Below are 13092 nucleotides of genomic sequence, written 5' to 3' on the forward strand. Positions count from 1 at the left end.
AGCCTCTTGATGAAAGTGAAAGTGGAGAGTGAAAAAGTTGGCTTAAAGCTCAACATTCAAAAAATGAAGATCATGGCATCCGGTCCCATCACTTCATGGGAAATAGATGGGGAAACAGTGGAAACAGTGTCAGACTTTATTTTTCTGGGCTCCAAAGTCACTGCAGATGGTGGCTGCAGCCATGAAATTAAAAGACTCTTACTCCTTGGAAGGAAAGTTATGACCAACCTAGATAGCATATTCAAAAGTAGAGACATTTCTTTGCCAACAAAGGTTCATCTAGTCAAGGCTATGTTTTTTCCTGTGGTCATGTATGGATGTGAGAGTTGGACTGTGAAGAAAGCTGAGCGCCGAAGAATTGATGCTTTTGAACTGTGGTGTTGGAGAAGACTCTTGAGAGTCCCTTGGACTGCAAGGAGATCCAACCAGTCTATTCTGAAGGAGATCAGCCCTGGGATTTCTTTGGAAGGAATGATGCTAAAGCTGAAACTCCAGTACTTTGTCCACCTCATGCGAAGAGTTGACTCACTGGAAAAGACTCTGATGCTGGGAGGGACTGGGGGCAAGTGGAGAAGGGGATGACAGAGGATGAGATGGCTGGATGGCATCACTGACTCGATGGACGTGAGTCTGAGTGAATTTCGGGGGTAGGTGATGGACAGGGAGGCCTGGTGTGCTGTAATTCATGGGGTTGCAAAGAGTCGGATACGACTGAGCTATTGATCTGATCTGATATGTATATATATAACACACACATACATACATGTAGATGTGTATGGAAACTAAACTTCTTTCCACAGTGATGAATCTTATAGTATTCTTTAGATGGTTTAGATTTCTTTCGATGTCAGCTCTTTCCTCATAATCTTTGCCTCATTCCCTACTATTATTTGGCTCTGAGCAAAGGAAATGAGGCTTCTAAGTATTTAACTCTTTATAATGATTAACATGTAAAAATTGCATATCTTATTTGGTTGGTTGCACCCTTATTTACTTTTTCACTTTTGTCTGTTCTCATCCTCTAGTCTGGAAGCATGGTTTGTAACAGCAATCAGATTTAGTCCTTTATCTCTATTCTGGCTTTCATTACTTGGATTATTTGTAAGACCACAACTATCTGCAAACTAAATTCCATCTCTCAATTATTTTTGTCCTCTAACCCACTCTTCACACCACTGTCATATTTATCTCTTTCAAGCACCACTTACAACTTGTAATCCTTTATGTCTGCATTTCAAATGCAAACTCATTATTTGACGATTCAAACTCTATAATATAATACCACACTCCCTCTCCCTAGCCATTGATACTAGTCTTTAGTTCTAGTTAGATTACTTTTCTTGTCAACTCATTCATACTCCCCACAAGAGTCATGACACATTTATATGATTCAGCTATTTATATAATAAAATGAATATTATATTAATATAGCAAAAATTTATGACAAAATTGGCCTCAAACTCATAACAACTGAATATTTTTGGTTTTCCTTCACATAACAGCAAATAGTGATATAGTATTTATCGGGTGTCATGCCCTATTCTAATAGCTTTAAAAATACGATCTGTATAACCAGCAGTAACCATCATCCATTCTGATTAGTTGGTGCTTGCCTCACACTACTTGTTAACTATAGTGACTCTTATCCTTGGTAAAAGTAGTGGTCAGAAAGGGCTTTTATCTGTGCTCAGTTAAGAATGGGAGTACTGAAAACTGTTTCAGGTAAAGGATGTGATATGCTAAGGGTCACCAGGTTCAAAGAAAACATAGGAAATTGCAAGTAGGCCAGTACACTTGGAGTGAAAAGGGAGTAGGGGATTGAGAACAAATGCTAGAATGGCATGCTCCAGAAAGATCATTATGGACATTGAAAATCATCAAAGTAAAGAAAAAACTGAAGTAGAGAAATAACAGTTTCAAATGAGTATTTTAGAAACTTCACTCTGTCAGCAGTGTGGGCAATAGACTTAAGACATTAAGTTATAGATAGGGTTACTTGTGTGGAGGGATTCTTTCCCAACTATCACATTTGTCTACCTCAAATTCTAATCTGTGAATGGTACTGAGTTTTAAACTTCTTTCCCACATGAGAGTTTGCTACAGCATTTTAACTCTTCTCCAAAAAACTGTCTAATGTCAATTAAAACAAGAATGCCCATCTCTGTTCTATATCCACATGACTCCCCAGTTCAACTGTTTCTAAAGACTAGCTATGAAACAGAATAAAATTCAAAGACTTTCCTTTCATTTGCAAAGTCCTCTATGATCTTTTCTCTGCCCAAATCCATGAGATAATCTTATATTATTCTCACCTTCATTCACTATGATCCAGCCACACCAGCATTGTTTTATTATTTGAGTTAATGAAGGGCTTATCATTAGCTCTTTACTTCTGCCTAGTATGTATCAACACCCTCCCCCCTCTATATTTCCAATGGTACTAAACCTGGATCTTTGTTTTTCATATCTCAGCTGAGAAAAATCTTTAGATCTTCCCAACTCAGGGACTGAACTCAAGTTTCCCACCTTGCAGGCAGAGTTCTACCATATGAAACACCAGGGAAGCCCAAGAATACTGGAGTGGGTAGCCTATCCTCACTAAAGTCCACTTCAAGGAGGCCTTTTCTAACTACTAAGTCTAAAGACACCAAAAACGTTCTGCCTATGTTTTCATCTAGGGGTTTTATGGTTTCAAGTACTACACTTAGATCTGTAATCCATTTTGAGTTTATTTTTGTATATGGCATCAGAGAATGTTCTAACTTCATTCTTTTACATAAGCTGTCCAAATGTCCCAGCACCACTTATTAAAAAGACTACTTTCTTCATTGTATATCCTTGCCTCCTTTGTCACAGAATAATTGACCATAGGTGTGTGTGTTTAGTTTTGAGCTCTATATTCTGTTTCATTGAACTATGTGTCTCTTTTTGTGCTAGTAACATACTGTTTTCATTATTGTAGCTTTAAAGTATAGTTTTAAGTTAGGAAGACTGATTTTTCCAACTTATTCTTCTTTCTTAAGATTGTTATGATGATTTGGGATCTTTTGTGTTTCCATACATTTTTAAAATTATTTGCTCTACTTTAAAAAAAAATGGCATTGGTATTTTGATAGGGATTGCATTGAATTTGTAGATTACCTTGAGTAGTATGATCATTTTAACAGTATTAAGTCTTCCAATTCAATCATAGTATATTTATCCATCCGGTTGTGCCATCTTCAGTTTCTTTAATCATTGTCTTACAGTTTTCCTGGTAGATCAGCTGGGAAAGAATCTGCTCGCAATGCAGGAGACCCTGGTTGAATTCCTGGGTTGGGAAGATCTTCTGGAGAGGGGATAGGCTACCCACTCCAGTATTCTTGGGCTTCCCTGGTGTTCCAGATGGTAGAACTCTGCCTGCAATGTGGGAAACGTGGGTTCAGTCCCTGAGTTGGGAAGATCCCCTAGAGAAGGGAATGGTCACCTACTGCAGTATTCTGGCCTGGAGAATTCCATGGACCGTATAGTCCATGGGGTCACAAAGAGTCAGAAATGACTAAACGACTTTCACTCACATTGCTTTCCAAATATACATTTTTCACCTACGTAGGTAAGTTTATTCCTAGGTATGGTTTACTCTTTGATGTGATGTTAAATGGGGCTGTTTCCTTCATTTTTCTTTCAGAGAGTTTGCTGTTTGAACATGTAAATATCATATTTTTTTCATATATTAATTTTGAACCGTACAACCTTATCAAATTCATTGATGAGTTCTAGTAGTTTTGTGGTGGCATTTTTAGAATTTTCTATGTAGAGTATCATGTCATTTGCAAAGAATGACGGCTTTACTTCTTCCTTTCCAATTTAGATTCCTTTTATTTCATTTTTTTGTCTGATTTTTGTGGCTAGGACTTCCAAAACTATGTTGAATAAAAATGTGAGAGTGGGTATAGTTTTCTTGTTTCTGATCTTAGAGAAAATTATTTCAGCTGTTCACTTTTGAGTATAATACTACCTGTTGGTTTGTCATATCTTGCCTTTATTATGTTGAACTATGTCCCCTCTGTGCTCACTTTCTGGAGATTTTTTAATTATAAGTGGACATTGAATTTTGTCAAAAGATTTTCCAGCATCTATTAAGATTATCATGTGGTTGTTATTCTTCAATTTATTAATGTGGTGTATCACATGGATTGATTTGTGGATACTGAAAAAATCCTTGCATCCCTGAGATAAATCCCACTTGATCATGGTTTATGATCTTTTTATTGACAATCACTTTTGTTGTTGCTGTTCAGTCACCCAGCTCTGTCTGACATTTTGAGACCCAATTGACTGCAGGATGCCAGGCTTCTCTGTCCCTCACTATCTCTCAGTTTGCTCAAATTCATGTCTATTGAGTCGATAATGCCATCCAACCATCTCATTCTCTGTCATCCCCCTCTCCTCCTGTCCTCAGTCATTCCCAGCATCAGGGCCTTTTAAACTGAGTTAGATCTGCACATCAGGTGGCTGAAGTATTGGAGCTTCAGCTTCAAAATTAGTCCTTGCAATAAGTATTCAGAGTTGATTTCATTTATGATTGACTGGCTTGATCTCTTTGCTGTCCAAGGGACTCTCAAGAGTTTTCTCCAACACAACAGTTCAAAAGCATCAATTCTTCCATAGCCTTCTTTATGGTTCAACTCTCACATCTATACATGACTACTGGAAAAGCCATAGCTTTGACTATACAGACCCTTGTTGAGAAAGTGATGTCTCTGTTGTCTAGGTTTGTCATAGTTTTTCTTCCAAGGAGCAAGTGTCTTTTAATTTCATGGCTGCATTTACTATCTGCAGTGACTTTGGAGCCCAAGAAAACAGTCTGTCATTGTTTCCAGTATTTCCTCATCTATTTGCCATGAAGTGATGGGACAGGATGCCATGATCATAGTTTTTTGAATTTTGAGTTTTAAGCCAGCTTTATCACTCTCCAATTTAACATTCATCCATAAGATATTTAGTTCTTCTTCATTTCCTGCCATAAAGGTGATGTCATCTGCATATCTGAGGTTATTGATATTTGTCCAGGCAGTCTTGATTACAGCTTGTGCTTCATCCAGCCAGGCATTTTGCATGATATACTTTGCATATCATTTAAATAAGAAGGGTGATAATATACAGCCTTGATGTACTGCTTTCCCAATTTTGAACCAGTTCATTGTTCCATGTCCAGTCCTGACTGTTGCTTCTTGACATGCATACAAGTTTCTCAAGAGGCAGGTAAGGTGGCCTGGTATTCTCATCTTTTTTAGGAATTTTCCACTGTTTGTTGTGCTCCACACAGTCAAAGGCTTTAGTATAGTCAGTGAAGCAGAAGTAGATATTTTTCTGTCTTTTACATAAGTCATAGCAATATTTTTTTAAATTTATCTCCTAAAACAAAAGAAACAAAACACAAATAAACAAATGGATCCCAGCTAATCTCAAAAGCTTTTGCACAGCAAAATAAATCACTGACAAAGCATAAAGATAACTTGATGAATGGGAGAAAATATTTGCAATTGATATGACTGATAAGGGGTTAATATCCAAAATATACAAACAGCTCATACAACTCAACATCAAAAAACAAACTGCTTAAAAATGGGCAGAAGACCTAAATAAATATTTATCTAAAGAGGATATGCTGATGGTCAACAGGCAGGTGAAAATCTGCTCAACATGTCCAATAATCAGGAAAATGGAAATCAACACCACAAGGAAATCACTTCACACCTGCAAGAATGACCATCATCAAAAGGAACACAAATAACAAATGTTGGAGAAGACGTGGAGAAAAGGCAACATTGTACACTCTTGGTGGAAATGTAAATGGTTTTAGCCACTGTGGATAACAGTATGGAATTTTCTGAAAAATTAAAAAATAGAGCTACCAAATTACCCAGCAATTATACTCCTTGAGTCCCTCCATATGCAGTCTCAGTCATCTCCTACTTGGTATCATGGCCACCATCAGATCTCTCATAAAGCCCAAGATCATCAAAAAGAAGACCAAGAAGTTCACCTGGCACCAGTCAGATTGATATGTCAAAATTTGGTGGAACTGCCAGAAACCCAGAGGCATCAACAACAGGGTGGCAGGGATTCAAGGGTCATATCTTGATGTCCAACATCAGTTATGAGAGCAACAAGAAAATAAACACATGATGCCCAGCATATTTTGGAAGTTCCTGGCCTACAATACCAAGAACTTGTAGTGCTGCTGATGTGCAACAAATTTGTTTCAATTTCTCACAATATCTCTTCCAAGAACTGCAAAGCCATAGTAGAAAGAGCATCACAGCTGGCTATCAGAGACACCAATTGCAATGCCAGTCTGTGCAGTGAAGAAAACACAGAGATAGCTCATGTTCACATTGTGTTTGTGTTAACAAAACCATGAAACTTGGGATAAAAGCACTAACTTGAAAAGATACATGAATCCCAATATTCATAGTAGCATTGTTTACAGTTACTAAGATATGAAAGCAAACTAAGTGTGTTATTTTATATTTGTATGTGCTCCTAACTTAGAGAGGTATTTTCTTCATTAAATGTTTCCTTTTTATAATTCATGGCCCTGTATTTGATCATAATCTACTTTCTTTATTCAACTTTTTAATAGTTGCACTGTTCCTGGAATGGCTTTATTTAGGAAGCTTGTGTGAGGAAGGGAGGAAGAAGATGATCTAAACTATTGAATATTATCCTAATATCAGAAGACTATCATGAGACTCTGATTGCTTTAGACTTAGGAAACTAGAATCAGGGCATGTGGAGTCTTTATATTTTCCCTGACACACTGATAGTTAACTTCCTGTAAATGTTAAAAGTTTATATTATTTCTGATTCAGTCTCACCTCTACAGCTTCTCAAGACTTTATGTCTTGTGGGGTCCAAGAAAGCTTCAACCACTATCCCTAAATACTTTTTTTTTTTCTGTTATAGGGAAAAAGTCATCATTTATTTTTTAATTCAGGATATACCATTTAATTGCTGGGTTTTACTCAGCCACAGGTAATAACTCTGTAGTCCCTCAGTTCTACTTGACCACCAATTTTGGGGCAGTCTTTGCCTTGTTTCATCTTTTTCAGTTAAAGATACTTCTTAGTATCATTGCAGACAAAGTTTGTTTTTTCTGTACTTCACTCTTCTCCTTGTTTACAGTGATTTATGAGGAGAAATAAATTGCTGGTGGTTCAGACAGTAAAGAATCCGCCTGCAATGTGGGAGACCTAGGTTCGATCCCTGGGTTTGGAATATCCCCTGGAGGAGGACATGGCAACCCTCTCTCATATTCTTGCCTGGAGAATCCCCGAGGACGGAGAATTCTGGTGGGCTATAGTCCATGGGGTCACAAAGAATCAGACACGACTGAGAAACTAAGCACCTGAGGAGAAAGGGAGAAAATGTAGGTTAAGAGCACCACTTTTAACTATAAATCTTTCCATAAACTTCTTAGACTTGAGAGCATAATAGGAATTAGGCTCAGAAGTTCATCATTGATGATAATGTAATATTGGGACTTGATAATTTTAGTGTGTGTTTGTTTTTCTATTTAACTTTAAGTTGGAGTATTTGCAAATGCTCAGCACATATGGGGGGAAATGTTTCTGCTACATTAGTATGTTTCTTTGCATCAATAGCCTCACTTATACAGGGAGGCTAAGCACAGTAATTCAGTAAATTGAAAAGTCTATGCATTGCTGCTTCCGTGTATAATTCTGAGAATTAATACATCAATGTAGTAAAAGTGGATAAGTAAAGATGGAGCACAGTGAAAAGCCCATTGTAAACAGTTATGGGAAGAAGCACATTGGTAGCTTAGTCTCAAATATAGCCTGATATTAATGCTTACAAGGGTGAACTGTGTAAAATCATCAAAGGCCTGTATACAAGCCACTTAGAATTTCTTTTCATAAGTATTTTAGTTTAATAGTGGTGTTTAACTCCCTATACCTTTTTAATCCATCATATATTTTGAAGATGTATATATTTACAAATATGTTTTCAAAAAAAAGCAACTAAGCTTTTTTTTTGTCCAGTTGCGAAGGATACTGAGGTAATTCATTTTATCTTTAAAGGAGAAATTCTTGCATATGGTAATTTCTCATGAGTGAAGCTTGAGAGGTATATTTGGAAAACAATTTGGGGGGGAGCAGAGAGAAAGCATGGAAGAGTGGCCTCAAGTGCTGCATGAGTCTTAGTCTACTATTCATGCTTTCTGTATTACTGTGGTATTAGGAAAGGTCTTACAATCAGATGCTGGCAGAAGACATGACATTCCTTGGTAGGAGACAAAAGACTTCATCACTCATAGCACAAGAATGGAAAATGAGGCAAGAGAAATATGACAATTTCTTAAAAAATAAAATTATGGATGATATAATTTGCTTATGCTGCTTTTCTGGAGATAAAAACTTTGTGAATAATATTACTCAGGAATGAGTCTGCTCTTAGTTATCTTATCAGACAAGCTGTCTAAAGTCATTCTGTGTGCACAGACATCTCTAAGCACACTTCTTGACACATCCCTGCCTATCAGAGGGACAAGACTTAGCTCTACACATCAGTGAGCAGGAACAAGTCCTTCCCACTAGGAAGTCTGCACAAGCCCCTGAACCAACGTTACCCACTGGAGACAGACACCAGAAGCAAGAGAAACTAGGAATCTGTACCCCAAGAAGCAGAGACCACAAACACAGAAAGTTAGACAAAATAAGATGAAAGAAATACGCTCCAGAAGAAAAAACTCCAGAAGAACAACTAAATGAAGTGGAGACAGGAAACCTGCATGAAAAAGAATTCAGAGTAATGATAGTAAAGATGATCCAACATAGGAAAATAATAGAGGGACAGACTAAGAAGATGCAAAAAAAAAAAAAAAATGCTAGCAAAGAGCTAGGATATTTAAAGAACAGAGATGGAACAATGCAATAACTGAAATGAAAAACACAGTAGGAAAGAAATCAATAGCAGAATAATTGAAGCAGAAGAATGAATAATCAAGCTGGAAGACAGAGTGGTGGAAATCACTACTGCAGAACAGAATAAAGGAAAATGAAAGAAAGAAATAAAGACAATCTAAGAGACCTCTGGAACAACATTAAATGCGCCAACATTTACGTTATAAGGGTTCCAGAAGTAGAAGAAAGAGAAAGGGCCTAAGAAAATACTTGATTAAAACTTCATTAAAATGAGAAAGGAAGCAGTCACTCAATTCCAGAAAGCAGAGTTCCATAAAGGAAAAACTCAAGAAGGATCATGACAAGGCACACATTAATCAAATCCACAAAAATTAAAGACAAATTATTAAAAACAAAACAAACAAACAAACAAAAAAAAAAAAAAACAAAGGAATCCCCATATAGTTATCAGCTGATTTTTCATAAGAAATTCAGTAGGCCCAACGAGAGTGGTGCAATTATATTTAAAGCGATGAAAGGAAAATACCTACAAGTAAGAACACTATACCCAGCAAGGTTCTTTTTTCAAATTTGGCAAAAAAGTAAAAGCTTTACAGACAAGAAAAGCTAAGATATTTCTTAGCTCTACAACAAATATTATAGAGCTAACCACCTTTACAACAAATGTTGAAGGAACTTCTCTGTGCAGAAAAGTCCACAACTAGAAACAAGAAAATTATGAATGGAAAAGCTCACTGGTAAATCAAATATACATTAACTGTGGGAAATTATGTGCACAGAAATATGATATAAAAGTCACTGATAATAAGGAAAAAAAAAGGAGAGTACAAATACACAATATTGGAAACACATTTGAAATTAAGCAGCCAACAACTTAAAACTATCTTGTTTGTGTGTGTGTGTGTGTGTGTATATATATATATAAACTGCATGACAACTACAAACCTAAAATCTACAATAGATCTACATGTAAAAAAGAAAAGGTAATCCAAAACAAATTGAAATAGAGTCAACAAATCACAAGAGAATAGAACAACAAAAAAAGGGGGTGGGGGGAGACCTCAAAAACAAATCTTAAACACTTAACAAAAAGGCAATATGAACATAAATATTGATAATTGCCTGAAATGTAAATGAATTAAATACTTCAAACAAAAGACACAAATTCACTGGATATGTAAACAAGACTCTATGTATGTACGCGCGCGTGTGTGTGTGTGTGTGTGTGAAATTTTTTCTTTGTTCGGTTGTGTCCGACTCTTTGCAACCCCATGGACCATAGCCTGCCAGTCTCCTCTGCCCATGGAATTCTCCAGGCAAAACTACTTGAGTGGGTAGCCATTCCCTTCTTCAGGGGATTTTCCTGACCCAGAGATCGAACCCAGGTCTCCTGCTGGCAGGAGATTCTTTACCATTGAGCCACCGGGGAAGCCCATATATACCGTCTACAAGAGACTCACTTCAGGAATAGGGACACACACAGACTGAATGTGAGGGGATGGAAAAAGTTATTCAACTTAAATGGAAATCAAAACAAAGCTGAAGTAACAATATTCACATCAGACAAATAAGCTTCAGAATAAAGACTGTTGCAAGAGAAAAAGGACACTACAATAATAATAAAGGAATCAATGCAAGAAGATACAATAACCATAAATATACATACACCAAGCATAGGTGCACCTCAATATATAAGGCAAAAGTTAGTAGCCATAAGAGGAGAATCAACAGTAACACATTAATAGTGGAAGACATTAACAGACAACTTACATTAATTACCCAGACAGATGATAAATAAGGAAAAACAGGCATTGCATGACACATTAGACTAGATGGATGTAATTAATAATTATAGAGCATTCCATCCAAAAACAGCAGAATATACATTCTTCTCAAGTGCACATAAAACATACTCCAGGATTGGTCACATGCTGAGCCACAAAATGAACCTTGGCAAATTTGAGAAGATTGAAATCACATCAAGCATTTTTTATGACCACAATACTATGAGACTAGAAATTGGTAGAACAGAAAACTATAAAAAGAAAGAAAGAAAAAAAAAAAAGGAACATGTAGAAGCTTAACAGTATCTTACTAAACAATCAGTAAATCACTGAAGAAATCAAAGAGAAAATTTTAAAAATATCTAGAGACAAATGAAAATGAAAACATGATGGTCCAAAACCTCTGGGACACAGCAAAAGCAGTTTTAAAACAGAAATTTATACCAGTACCCTCTTTCTCAGAAATTGAGAAAATGTCAAATTTAAAACTAAAGTGGAGGCGGTCCTAAGATTGTGGAGGAATAGGATGGGGAGACCACTTTCTCCTACAAATTCATCAAAAGAACATTTAAAAGCTGAGTAAATTCCACAAAATAACTTCTGAATGCTGGCAGAGGACATCAGGCACCCAGAAAAGCAGCCCAATGTCTTCAAAAGGAGGTAGGAAAAATATAAAAGACAAAAAGAGAGACAAAAGAGGTAGGCTCGGAGTTTTGCACTGAGAAGAGAGTCTTAAAAAGAGAGAAGTTTCCAAACACCAGGAAACACTCTCACTGCCGAGCCTGTGGCGAGCCTTGGAACCTCAGAGGGCAACATAACTGGGATGAAAAATGAATAAATAATTAAAACCCACAGATTATGTGCCCAACGAAAACTCCCAGTGGAGAAGCAGTGCAGATGCCTGCACCCGCCACTAGCAAGCGGGGGCTGGGCAGGGAGGTGCAGGCTGCATGGCTTAGAGTAAGGACTGGGCCTGAATGCCCTGAGGGCAATCTAAGGGAACTAATTTGGGCTAGCAAATCAGACTGTGGGATAGCTACCACGCGAAAAGCCCTAACCTAAGACACCTTCAGGTCCACTCACAGAACAAAAGACTGAACAGAAATAGCCGGCTGCAGACCATCCCCCTCCCGTGACAGGCAGCCAGAGCCTGAAGGGGGCAATCGCAGCCCCAGAGATGCATTATCTACCAAACTGCAAGCAGGCTTCTTTGCTAACTAAGACTTCTTGGGGTTCTGGACGGTCAACATCCGCCTGAGAAGGTGCGCCAGTTGTACGCCCAGAAAACAGCCGCAGGGACAGGGGAGGCCATAAGTCACACCAACTGCTCTCGACAAAAACCTTATCACCACCTGAGCTGCTCAGACCTGGGAAGGGCACAAAACACAGGCCCAACCTAGTCTGCGCCTCTGAGGACTACCCAAGTGCCTGAACCTGAACGGCTTAGACCTGGGAGGTGCATGCAGCCCAGGGCCGGCCTCGGACAGTTCCCAGAGGAGCAACCTAGAGCCTGAGCAGTGTGGGCAAAGAGGGCACACACACCATGAGCAGGGGCAGGGCCAGTGCGGCTGAGACACTGCAAGCACACACCAGTGTTATCTGTTTTCAGGGTCCCTCCCTCCCCATTGCGCGACTGAACAAGTGAGCCTAAAAAAGGGTCCACCATGGCCCCCTTGTGTCAGGGTGGAAATCAGACACTGAAGAGACGAGCAAACAGAAGAAGCTAAAACAGAAGGTACAGTGTTGGAAGTGACAAGTGCAATGGATTCAGTTCAGTTCAGTCGCTCAGTAGTGTCTGACTCTTTGCGACCCCATGAATCGCAGCACGCCAGGCCTCCCTGTCCATCACAACTCCCAGAGTTCACTCAAACTCACTTCCTTTGAGTCGGTGATACCATCCAGCCATCTCATCATCTGTCGTCCCCTTTGCCTCCTGCCCCCAATGCCTCCCAGTATCAGAGTCTTTTCCAATGGTTCAATTCTTTGCATTAGGTGGCCAAAGTACTGGAGTTTCAGCTTTAGCATCATTCTTTCCAAAGAACACCCAGGGCGAATCTCCTTCAGAATGGACTGGTTGGATCTTCTTGCAGTCCAAGGGACTCTCAAGAGTCTTCTCCAACACCACAGTCCAAAAGCATCAATTCTTCAGTGCTCAGCTTTCTTTACAGTCCAACTCTCACATCCATACATGACCACAAGAAAAACCATATCCTTGACTAGATGGACCTTTGTTGGCAAAGTAATGTCTCTGGTTTTGAATACACTATCTAGGTTGGTCATAACTTTCCTTCTAAGGAGTAAGCGTCTTTTAATTTCATGGCTGCAATCACCACCTTCAGTGATTTTGGAGCCCAAAAAAATAAAGTCTGACACTGTTT

The 13092-nt window shown here is 38.4% G+C and overlaps 1 pseudogene; it reads left to right on the plus strand.

Annotated features, from left to right (window-relative positions):
• Positions 1–5966: 5966 nt before the first annotated feature.
• Positions 5967–6406, plus strand: LOC133242572 (large ribosomal subunit protein eL32-like; annotated as a pseudogene).
• Positions 6407–13092: the final 6686 nt, after the last annotated feature.

Source organism: Bos javanicus, chromosome X (assembly GCF_032452875.1).
Source record: "Bos javanicus breed banteng chromosome X, ARS-OSU_banteng_1.0, whole genome shotgun sequence".
In the NCBI taxonomy this organism is placed as follows: Eukaryota; Metazoa; Chordata; class Mammalia; order Artiodactyla; family Bovidae; genus Bos; species Bos javanicus.